This window comes from Mycteria americana, chromosome 2 (assembly GCF_035582795.1).
Source record: "Mycteria americana isolate JAX WOST 10 ecotype Jacksonville Zoo and Gardens chromosome 2, USCA_MyAme_1.0, whole genome shotgun sequence".
Taxonomy (NCBI): Eukaryota; Metazoa; Chordata; class Aves; order Ciconiiformes; family Ciconiidae; genus Mycteria; species Mycteria americana.
This window is the reverse complement of record NC_134366.1, coordinates 130156686-130169066: the sequence shown is the minus strand read 5'-3', so window position 1 is coordinate 130169066 and position 12381 is coordinate 130156686. Positions and strand designations below refer to the sequence as shown.

The following is a 12381-nucleotide window of genomic DNA, read 5'->3' as shown; positions in this document are numbered from 1 at the left end:
GATACAGTCTCTACATACAAGTTCACAATTATGCATTAAACAATATGATCTTAGAAATTTTATTTCCAAATAATGACAAGCTTATTTTTTTTCCCTCTTAAAATCCCTATGTAGGAGTTTTGAACCTCCTTGCTTAGGAATAACAAACTAACAGACTGTTTTCAGACACTATTTTGAACAGACTTCATCTACAGCTAAGAAGTAACCAGAATACCGTCGACTCTTACCACTACTTGCAGATCTTCTGACATAGATGTATGAACTAGAACTTATTCAAACCCATTTTAGGATCTAATTCCCTACCTATCCATCCATTAAGTTTGAGTAATTTAATATCGAATCCTTAAAGAGTAACAGAGTATGAGTCACCAATATGCCAACTTCTGGAGAACATCTGAGCAGGGAGTAGACACATCATGCAACTTCTGATTTATAACCATGCCATTAGTAATAAAATACAATTTCCAGTGTGCACTGGTACACTACTGCTATGGAAAATAGATCAACCCATATTTCATACAGTGCTGCTAATGGAATAGATCTATTTTTAAATCTCTTTGTGAAACAGATTTCTACATTAAGTAGGCATGGGGCATTCTCTGTCTTAAATGTCAGTAATGAAAATGTAAGGAAAACAGTTTAGGAAGAAATAACTACCATCATATTAACAGTCAACGAGTTAGTAAGTTTACCAATGGTATAAATGTACCTAAAATGAATGTTTGTACTGCATGTTTTATCCTTTGAGATTTTGTATGTCATATACTTTTAAAAAAGTGATTTATACAAGTTTATTTCATTACTGTTGGGAAGAGGATTTTCATTAAAAGTTCTTCATGGAATATATATTAAAATAAATGGGGGGGGGGGTCTTGGTTCCCACCTCCCCCCCCCTTCTTTTTCTCTATTGGATTGTATTGTAACACACTGGAAATGAATGGCTTTTTCAAATCCCCATGTATGAAATCTACACTACTACCCTCCATCACAGTTTATTAGATATTTTATGGTCTATAAAAAGAGACAGGGAGAAGGTCCATTCCTCTAACACTTACGGTGAAACCTCAACATTTAATTCTTTTGCCAATAGCACACACTAATACTGTAATATAGTCTTGGGTCCAATGAATAACATGTGTTTAAGTATCTGCTGGTTTGGTGATTAAACAAGTTTATAAAACTCAAAAAGAAGACAGAGCTGTACCACCATACTCAAGAATCAAGCAGAGTGCTCAACACTATATTGTCATGCAATAAGTAAAAAGCCATGTTCTCTGAAATCTCATTCATTCCTGAACAAAGAAATAGTCAGAAAAAAACCCAACTGACAGGTACAGTAAGAGAAGTTTTAAATTACTTCAATTCAATGTTTATTCAGATTTCCCTAATTTCTGCTGGTTTGTATGTTATCCAATGCAGGATAAGTATGGATCCCCATCACTCTGACTTGGTAGGAATCTGTAGAGCTCAGTGACTGAGAGGGGCTACACAGAAGAGTAAAAGTAGTATAAAAAATTGTACTACTATGTGCAGAAGTTTGGTACATTTTCCTCTCTGTAACTGAAAGGGAATGAATGATCTCTAATTTCTAGGAATTGAGACATCTATGCTTTTAAATTAATTAAACTGAATTGATTTGGTTCTCTCTTGATTTGTTTCATTAAAGTCGGACACACAGTAAGATATCATCTTGCCTGATGATATTTAATATCACTGTAGCACCGTATGCAATCCGTTTTCAGTTAGCGTTTTTCTTTTTCACATTCCTCATTTCTACTTCTACTATTCATCAGAATAACAGGATACAGTCACTCATGCTGTGCAGATGTATCGATATTTCACATTTGATTGCTTTAATACTAAAGCAGTCATGAAATTTAAGGCAATTGCTCCTTTAAATATTTCTCCCTTGCCTCTGTAGATCATGAGGAGAAATTAGATTGATTTTTCAGACAACCTGCTGTACCAAGGTTTTATTAACAAAAAGGCATTTCTCCTTCAGACTAAATACCTACTATTAAACACACAGAACAACTGTTAAGCAAAAGCTGTATGATTATAATTAGGAACACCTACAAAGTTGTTTGAGTGCATGTGCATGTTCACATGTGTGGATTAAAATAGCATGGGCTAGATTCTGGAAAACAGGGCAAAACTGAACATATACTTGATAACTATTTTATTTATGTGTTCCTAAAGCGGTCTCAGTTTATCTAAACACACTGAACATGTGAAGTTAGATAAAATGTTGTAAATTTTACATAATAAAGCTGAGAAACTGTTGAAAACTTTTCACTTATGAGATAAAATAGAGGCCACATTCTTGAGACATTTATGTTACTGGTAAACATTTTGACTTCTAAAAGACTTGAAGAACAACTTCAAGAAAATTATTTATTTGAAAAGGGATCTTAACTTTCCAAATGAATAGTTCATGTGTATATATGTATTGAAATAGTGGATGAATATGAAATTTGACTTGTGAGTTTTGGAACATATCTTAATGCTGTACATGTGGACTTGGCCCAAAATATGGAATTTCATGAGATTCTATCTGAAAAGAAATGTTTACAGCCACAGACACATGATGAATGGAAATAAATGTGAATCACAAATAGACAGTTCATAGCATGCCCCTTTATAAATTTAAAAGCCAGGTTAGTTTTTTAATCTTAGAAAAGTTTTTTTGAGTCCCTGTAAACTGCTGACCATTATCAACAAAGGTGGCAGTGGTGGGGAAAACAGATTTTATTTGTCATAACATTCCACTTAAAAGATAATTTTTGCAGTCCTGGTTTCTAACTTACCTGAAGCAGCTCATTCTTCAAAATCAAATGGTGACACAAATTAGTTAACTTAGTGGCTGCTGGTTCAGTAACAAAGATTCAATAAGCTATTATGGTTTATGAGTTAAATTGTGTAGAGTTTAAAAAAATCTATATCTAAATGATAAATGAAACAGGACACTTTCTTCAGTCAAAAATCTATAATCTCCTAATTTAGTATGTACTTACATCATACGTACATCCTAATCAAGCAAGATAAATTGCCATAAATTGTCAATTTTGTATCAGTCCAACATATTGCTGAAGTGACTTAAAAAGCTTTGACTTTCAGAGAGACTTCTCCAGAGTTTTTACACAAATTTTATTATATTTTAGGAAGAACAGTAAGATAAAAATACAAGAAAATTTCTCCAAAATGAAATGTAAAATGTATGTGACAGTAAATGAGTGAGGCGATTCAAAGATCAGAACAGATGCACTGACAGCTTTTTGTCTTGGAAGTCTCATACTCATATTATGTGAAACAGTGCTGTAGGGCAACAGGATAAACATGGAGTCAGAAGACAAATGAATATGTCAGACAACACAGGGGAAAAATGATGAAGGATGAGGAACTCAGATAATGCTCTCTACCCTGGTTTTAATATCGTTTTCTCTATATGATAGTCTCAAAATTCATTATAGTCAATTGCTAGCAGAAAAACAATAAAACCACACTAAAATGGAACAAAAAGCGTGATCGTAATGCAATCGGCAAAAACAGTCCTGTATTTAAAAGGCTTATGATTTTATGCTGAGTAAGAATTTTTCTTCAAAGTCAACAGAAGAACTAATCATATACAATTTTGAATGAATGCTAGAAAAAAGTTTCTCTATTGCAAATATAGTCAAAATGTCTCCTATCCTATTTTTCAGGTTTGTGAAAAGCCTGGTAATCTTTCCATAATTGTTTGTTTTAATTCCTGTGAGTTATTTTCTATCTTCTTCACAAAGTCCACTAAAACAAGGCAGTCTGCACATGAAAAATAATCTCAAAGAAATAGAAGGCAAATGGCAATAAAAGGATATTTTACATGCTTCAGATTAGATTTAAAATAATTTGAAGCTTTATTTGCTTCATTATGTTTTGTGACAAATAAGCATCAGTAATGGTCAGTATTTTCTAGAAAATTATGCCATGAAATTATTAATAGCAAAGGAACAGCTGTGGCAAATATCCCCTTTGACTTTTATTTCTGAACTTCAAAGTTTAGAAATGAACTATTTTTGGTTTGAATTGTGGATGGACATGGTCCTGGGCAACCTGCTTTAGATGATCTTGCTTGAACAGGGGGTTGGGCAAGATGACCTCCAGAGGTTCCTTATGACTTCAAACATTCTGTGATTCCATGAATTAAGAAAAATTATGAATGTATAAAAACAGAAAATGAGTGCTTGCAAAATAGTTCCCCCCTTCAGTTCTCCTGTTATATCTCCTCCTTTCTATCCTATGTGCTTTAGAGCTATCACTGACAAAGATCACCTCCATATTTTTGAACCACCTACCTACTAATAGATTATTCGATCTTGAAGCATTTCACTTATTATTGGAGATTATAAAATTATTATGGGAGATTATAAGATTACACATTTATTGCATCTCATATAGCTTAATCTCCTTCTGGGTAAGAACTCATGTTGTCATCTTGTTACCAGATCAAGGCTGAGTATAGATTTTGCATTTGCTTTTGTCCTGTTCTGCTTTTTAAATGATCATACAAAAATTAAGGTAATATTTAGGGGTCTTAAAGTAAACAGTACCAGAGAAAGCAGAAAATACTTCTTAGTTATGGAAGATGATTTTTCCCTTACACTCCAGATAACTGAAAACTGGTATCAAAGACTGAAAACAGAGTATATTTGCTTTCTTAGCATACAATATCATAATCAGGTGAAGACAGTTGTTTAGGGTAACAAAACTTGCCTGGACCTCTGCAGACATCTGTCCAACATGTTAATGTTTGGAAACTGTTTGGAAAACCTGCCTTACAGTTTACATTACATCCAACACTATCCCATGAGAAATCTACCAGGTCTTGCTAGAAATCAGGACTATATTGACTGCCTCATGCCCTCACTCCCTTCACAGATTTGAAAACTGATGGCTACATGTGGCTACAGGACAGCTTTCTGAACGGGTAAAGATCTGTACTTCGCTTTTCCAAGTTTCTCACAATCTTCTTCTTATTATAATCTACTAATCCAGAGCAACATATTGTGTCATCCATTCAGTTTTTCATCCAATGTTACATGTTAATAGCTACAGTTTATTTCAAAGCACTCATTTTACTTATTTAAGACTTGTAAGTATCTGTTCATTGAAATAAATTCTTCTAAAGACAAAGTCAATTTGAACATTAATTGGGCAACTGTGTGCCTTTGTCAAAATGTCAACATTAAAAGTTGGGGGTTTTTTTGCCTCCCTTAAATTACTCAAGTCAATGAACAATTACGTGTATTTAAAATTCATTACAATTTGAATCTGTTCATTTTAATAGAGGTGATTTGCATTTAGAAAGTTCAGCATTCCTGTGTTAAGACTTTTTCCAAGAAAGACATTATGCAGCTGTTTTTACAAAGATAGATTTGGATGCAAACTGCAGTATTAGATACTAATCTATATTAATTTGGGGGGTGTGTGTGAAATTACTAGAAGGAATCAGTCCAAAAATAGCTCATGCTAGTCCTGGCTTGCAGGATATTGAGTGGGTAATTAAAAAAAAAAAATCAACAACTGGAGTAGCTAGCCAGCATATGGTAAACCCCCTGGATTGCACAAGGGATGCATGCATTTTACAAGGGATTGAATTAAGCATTTTCCTGGTTAATAGGTATGGTAGCTAGATGACGAAAAAATATATCTTGTGTTACCTAGAGTGATCTGCCTTCCTCACTTGAATGATCCTCCTTTCTTCTTGTAGACACTTCTCTTGTTTACTTGCCACATAACTCACCTTCAGAGCAATTTAGCACATCCCTGAGCAGGTTCATTTGGCTGCCAGATTTATCACTGAGGACACTCAGTCCCGCTGCCATCACAGCATTTTACAGCTGACCTGAGAAGCTTCAGACCTTCTCTGACACTGTCAACAGAGCGGCTCTCAGCAAACTCTTTGATAATGACCAGGTCTCACACACATCCTGACTAAAAAAATTACTACATATCACACTGTCATCATTCCACCTCCTTTTGCTGTTGTGTAACTGCAACAAGTAGGATTCTGCTTTTTTACTGGGAAAAACATCTTTGGTATATGGTCATATTTGAATTCCTGCCTGTCCATTTTTCACCTACTGAATTTACAAGCAGGCAGAAAGAAGGGCTGTCAATCTTAACCCAGGATAAAATTTCTGGGGTTTTTGAGGGTTTAAACAGATAACAGTGCAATACAGAAAGCTCAACACTCAGCTAGCAAGAAAGTAAACATCTTCTATTCTAAAGCCTAGTAGCTTGACTATGTTTAGGACTTATCTTTTGATTAATGTCTCTTTTTTTCCTCTTCTAAATGTACACAGTATAAATGTAATACATTTTTGAGGCTCTAAAATATAAATGGGTCAAACAAAAAAAAAAAATTCAGATAATCGAGCTGGAGGGTATGGCCTCTCCTTTCCAATGAACAATGTGTCACATTCATCTTTGTCACCTCAGGTTAGACTACTGAAACACGCTGAATGAAGAAAAGGATCAGAGTATGACAAGTCACTAGGCAGTGTCTTTCAGACTTTTGATGGTGCCACCAAGCAAACAACTGACATTCATCTTTCTCAGGTACCAGTGCAAGTGAATCACTTATGAAAGCATTTATTAGCATTCTTAACTTGCCCCAGGAGTAGTTTTCAATTAGATTTCAATGACTGGTTCCAGATATTGTTTTGATTTGCACTTTTTGTTTCTCTGAAAAGGACTGGTAAGCAGAACTCGGACAGGTCTAGTGCAGTGTAGGCTATCTGGCTGTCTCTGAGAGATCATACTACTCATGTAGCTGCTTTGCTAACATCCTGAAAGCCTGCTAAATTTCTGCTCACTGAGCTCCATCCAAAGGTGAAAGTAACCATAAAAGTGTGAGAACCCCAAATGTCCGAGTATACAGAAAACACCGATGATGGGCAATAGATTAGACTTGTTTGAAATATATTTTAGCAATGTAAGTTTTGAGTTTGCATAACATTAAAATTACATTTCTATAGAATTAGATGTTTACACTTCAAAGTGCTCACAAAGCCAGAATAAAACTGCAAATACTCAGTGTATACTTAAAGCTGTCTTTTAAGTCTCTGGTGTTGCTGCTTGCACAGCAAAATAAACATATCTGTCAGAAATCCCTTTTTTGGTAATCATAACTTCGTAAGACCTGACTTACAAGTATTTTTATACCTTTGTGAGATTAAACTTTGAACTATTTACAAAATTAGCAGTGTAGATATATACGTAAGTATACAATAGCCCTTTTAGACTTAAAATATTATATTTAAGTACTTCATTCTCTGATGAAACCAACATCAAAATTCTATGGAATAATGCTACTCATGGCTACTGGGTGACGACTATTAAAAAGCCAAATTTTCACTTTCCATTCTTAGTCATTTAAATGGCAATACGTACAAACTGATGAAAATAGCTATTAATGTTTGGAAAATCTCTTTTGCTATTTATACTGAGAAACAATTATTTTCTGTCCTATCTGATTATTAAAAGAAAAGGACTTTTGCAAGCTTAAAGTGTTTTAAGGCTTTCTCAGGGCTCTCAGAGAACACAATTACTATTTATATACTCACAGAATAATAAATATAAATAAAATCCCCCAAAATATTTGAATAAATTTAGACTGTAATTACATTGCCTTTTACCAACTCATTCATTTTTTAAGAAGTCAATGCATGTAACTGAACGAAGAAAAAGTCATCAATAGGTGAAATTTTATTTTCAAAAGTACAGTCAAGTTTTCTGCATAAATCCACTGGTTTTCAGCTTTCATAATCCATGTTCAGTTAATGAACTGTTTTGAATGAAGAGTGTGACTGAAGAAGTAGGAGTAGTGACATGGTATTTTTTCCTTCCTTACCAGCAACATGATTTTGCTGCGAGAAAGAAGATCTAGGAAAGGTCAGCTGGTGATTAGGTAACTCTTTTTATTATGTAAAGGAATTGGTAAAGGTTCAAGGAAAGTTGCTAATTTCTAAGAACTCACAGCATCAAGGGAAGGACTGCACTATTACAAGCTGAAACACCATTTGAAACCAAGTTTCATATTCACAGAAATACATATAACGAAGCAATTATTAGAGCTGATTCAAAAATAATAATATAGATAAAATCCTTCAAAGCTTAATGACTACTGCAATCAGAAACATGATGGCAAGTGATACACAACACTGGACAAGCTGGCACGTAAAGGACTAAAGTAATGATGTATAACTTGCATTCTCACACACTCTTACAGTAAATAAAATTATTCCTAAATTAATTACTAAGAAAGAAGAAGACGTGGGACTACTCTGGAACCACTTTACATATTAATTTTCAAACAGTGGTATCCAAATACAACTGGGTTGAGAAAGAACCAGAATGCAGTCCCATTCTGAAAGACAGCAAGGTAGAGGAAAACTACTGTTAAAATACCTCCTTCAGGAGTTGAAAAAAAACCTTAGGGGATGATTAGATCAAGAACATGATATTCAGTATATTCTACATAATAATGTTTTCATGGTCCTCTTTGTAACTTAGTTTTTAACAATAATTTAATTTTTTTGCTGTGTTAGAATAAAGCCTGTTTTAATTTGCCTGGTGTTTAGATTGAACCTAGGCTATCCTGAAGGATGTTTCACTGGTCATATGCCAATGGCCTCTGGCAGGGACTTAGTAGTAGAGTTCATAACATTTATTGAACTCATGTTGCACTTAATTATTTTTCAACAGTGGGGTGATGCCTGTCAATAGTATACATGTCTCTGACATCTCTCAGTATTTCCATGGATTTTGTAGTTTCATTGGAAAAGCTCAGTCTTTAAGGAGTACTGGATAACAATTATTTTGCAATAATACCAGAGCTTTCTTCGACTCAGATAATTTTTTTTTTTAATGCAAAGTGTCCTACCACCATGAACAACTGATGGATACAACCCATAAAGGATGTTAATACCCCAAAATTATGGCTGGGTACTGAATGAAGCTCTAACTTCAGTGTTAGACACTGAGGCTCTGTATCCACAGAGAGCTCTACAGAGGGACAGGCAGGCTCCTTCACCCACAGGACAACATAAAAAGTCAGCTGTGGGTGCCATCTGTGTGGCTGAAGGAGAGATCCTGATGGAATAGTTCAAGGCCTTGTGAAGAGCAGACAGTGACCTACAGGAACTTTATTAAACAATCGATGGATATAAACTCATAATTAATACTTTGCCAGAAGTGTCTCCTCTCACAGAGAGCATCTTTTCTTCAAGGCCTTTTTGCATAGTCTCAGAGGACTGGATACTTTTTGCATACTCTCCTTTCCCACTGTCTGGGGTTGGTTTTGAACGGCAGCCTACTTCAGCAAGAGGGGAAGGAGAGGCTGCCATATTATCTCACCTACCGCCGTTAGGGCAGGCCTGTGGAGCAATAGGCTGCAGTGATGAGTGACTATTGCTTCTATTAAGCAAGTACCGTAAACAGCAGGCTGTTAAAGAAATAATGGGAAGCAGCATGACTTCTGTCTGTATATTTAAAGAAAGGAGCTAGAAACTGCATACTGTTGTATCTTCATCCTGCTGGACTTTGGGGGTACTCTGAGCATGCCAGTTGGATTGAGTGCCTCTGGACATTCAGCACTTACACATCACCAGAGCCATCAGGTAGAGACCTGTTTTAGAGAAAGAAGCCAGACATCTGTCTGGACCTTGGTTGGAACTTCCCAGCCACAGAATTGCCTATCTACTGCTTCAGGCACTTTTGCCTCTCCAAACCTGCACCATTTTCCAGAATCATTCTTCATAACTAAAGGTGGACTTCTTTTGGTTCTAAACCCAGCATCACTGAGAGATGTTCCAGCAGGGACAAAGTTTATTATTAAATAAATAAATAAATATTTTTTCCAGTTTTCAGCTCCTGAGAATAGTTTATCTATTTGCCGCTGTTAAATTCGTATTTACTCTGTCATCAAATAGGATGGACTTAATAAGTTTTGTTTCCCAAAATAGTGAGATTGAAAGCAAAAGTTCTCTAATGTGCTAAATATATAACAGATATTGCTTACTAAACTGTGTCTCCTTACCAGGAAATTAATTGTTTAAAAGGACAAAAAAGTGTCTTCATATTATGAATTTCTAGGGGATGTTTCTGCATTTGCAATTAACTACATTTTTGACATTTTCCATCAATTTTATTGTCAGTTTTTCTTCAGACATTTCCAGTGATTAATACTTCTTGGAGTTTTTTTCCTTCTTCATTTGTAGGTAACCCATAAATTGTCAATTGCTTCTTACTATTTTACACATCAACTATTTTCTGAAATTCAGGTAGCAACTGTATCACCGGTACCATGGACTATTATTGTGATGAAAGGAAAAAGATCAATGACCATCTATTGTCCACAGAATTCTGTTTAGCCACTGTTCTTAGAAGTTCAAGACACCAAATATTTTTCCTTTCATAGGGTATGATATGAAGCACCAATCATCTGCATAAATGTAAAATAAGTGAATGAGGAAAAAATGAAATGCTTATTCACCTCTCCTCTTGAAGTAAACTGTAATTAAAAATACTTTCTTTAAGTCTTTTGAGTCCCATGTGCTCCTTCAATAGAAGATCTACAGTTAAAGTATATGCTTCATTGATTCCAATTAATTTATTTAGATGATACAATTCCCCACAGAATAATGTGTGTATAGGCTTACTGAGCACCTTCGTTCTAATCTACTAAAATTAATGTTATTCTTGGGAACTTTTACACTCACTTGATGCAATAAAAGGGACATGACAATAAAGCTTTGCAATATTTTTATTTCTAGCCTCAGCCTCCAATGAAAATTCCAAAATGGCCAGACAGAACAAATTCCTATCTGTTAAGCTATGGATACTAACAACTCCTGATTTAAGGTGAGGTTAGAGGCGGGGGGGGGAGTTTTCTCCATACTTAATCTTTCTAAGTATAACTGTAAAAAAAAGATGAACTATATCTTTTGTGGATATGGTGACTCATTTTCTCTCCTTTTTTTATTTTCTCTCTTTGTTACCACTTTTCAGGAACTTGTCAGAGAGTAGAAAGGTACAGGACATATGCATCACTCAGGGCATCCATTTCTAAACAAGGATGCTGAAATTTGCTTCCTGTCCTCCTGCTTTGTTGGCCTGTTTGGATAGTAGCTAAAAATCCTGTTCAACAATAAAATACACGAAAAAGATGCAAGTATTTATTCTATTAGAATAAAAACCGGCCCTTTCTTAGTTTAACATTTGCTACTTATGTTTGCAGTCTCAGACATCATAAATATCCAACTTCCCAAAAAAATCTGTCTTTTAAATTGCAGGTATCCCTTTCACTGTCCTATTTATGTTACATATCCCATTTCTTGTGTAAGTGGCAAAATATCAAATCCAAATATGTTTAGAGACTTAAAGCAGGATTTAATTATGTCATGCATATAAATAGAACACAGGGATAAAACGATGCAAGAAAAGCAATCCCTTCAATTGCTATTTAAATTCAGTGGTTTCTCACTGTCTGACCTCATCATAGATACAGAATTATGCTTCTGGGAAGAACTGCAAGTATTTGTCCATGTTCAAGCTTTATGACAAATCAGAAAGCAATGATTCCTCTGCCTAAATCTGCTGGGGATCGGGTCTGATTCGGAAGAACCCTGGATGTATACAGGCAGGGTCAGGTTTATTAAAAAATGTTAAGATCATGTTGTTGCAAAAAGTAGCAGCTGAAGGGAAAGCCCTTATTACGGCAACCTAGCAAATACAGCACTCGCAAAGTCAGTGTGTCAAACCTGAATCTTTCATCTTCTAACCCAACCATCAAGCTAAAAGCTGAGGTATACAGCTCCTGTTGAAGCTATGGCACTATGTGGAAAGACACCCAAGACCTGTGGGATCAGAAAGAGCCTGATTTCACACCCGAGAGGAGTGTAAAGCAAGGTGAAAGGCCTGGTAAGAACACCTTAATCTGGAAAGCAGTAGATCGAGCTCTCCACTTACCAGTTGAATACTTTTAAGCTACGACTGTCACCCAAAACCAGGCATAAATGCATTCTTTCGTAAAGTATATGTATTCATTTATTTTTTTATTTAGAGCAGGAGCTTCCATTAATTTCTTAGAAAGAGTCTTTGTGGAAGCATTCAGAGCTTTGAACCGGACATGAATGAAGCTTTGACTCAGACCCCTAAGCCACGAAGAGGGAAGGGCTACCAAACTTGTCCTTGTGAGGTGCCCGAGGTAGCACTACACCCTGGCTGTTTTGGATCTTATCCTGACGGTTCTCCGTTCTTCAGGAACCAAATGGGTAACAGCTAGGCATCACATCACTTCCCCGCATATTCCTAAGTCCTCTCTGTAATCTACCCTTGAAA

General features: G+C 35.4%; 1 protein-coding gene across 12 annotated transcripts in view; it reads right to left on the bottom strand.

Annotated features, from left to right (window-relative positions):
• SNTG1 (syntrophin gamma 1) overlaps window positions 1–12381 on the bottom strand; it is a 348105-nt gene that overhangs the window by 56101 nt on the left and 279623 nt on the right. The gene's annotated exons all lie outside the window — the stretch shown is intronic.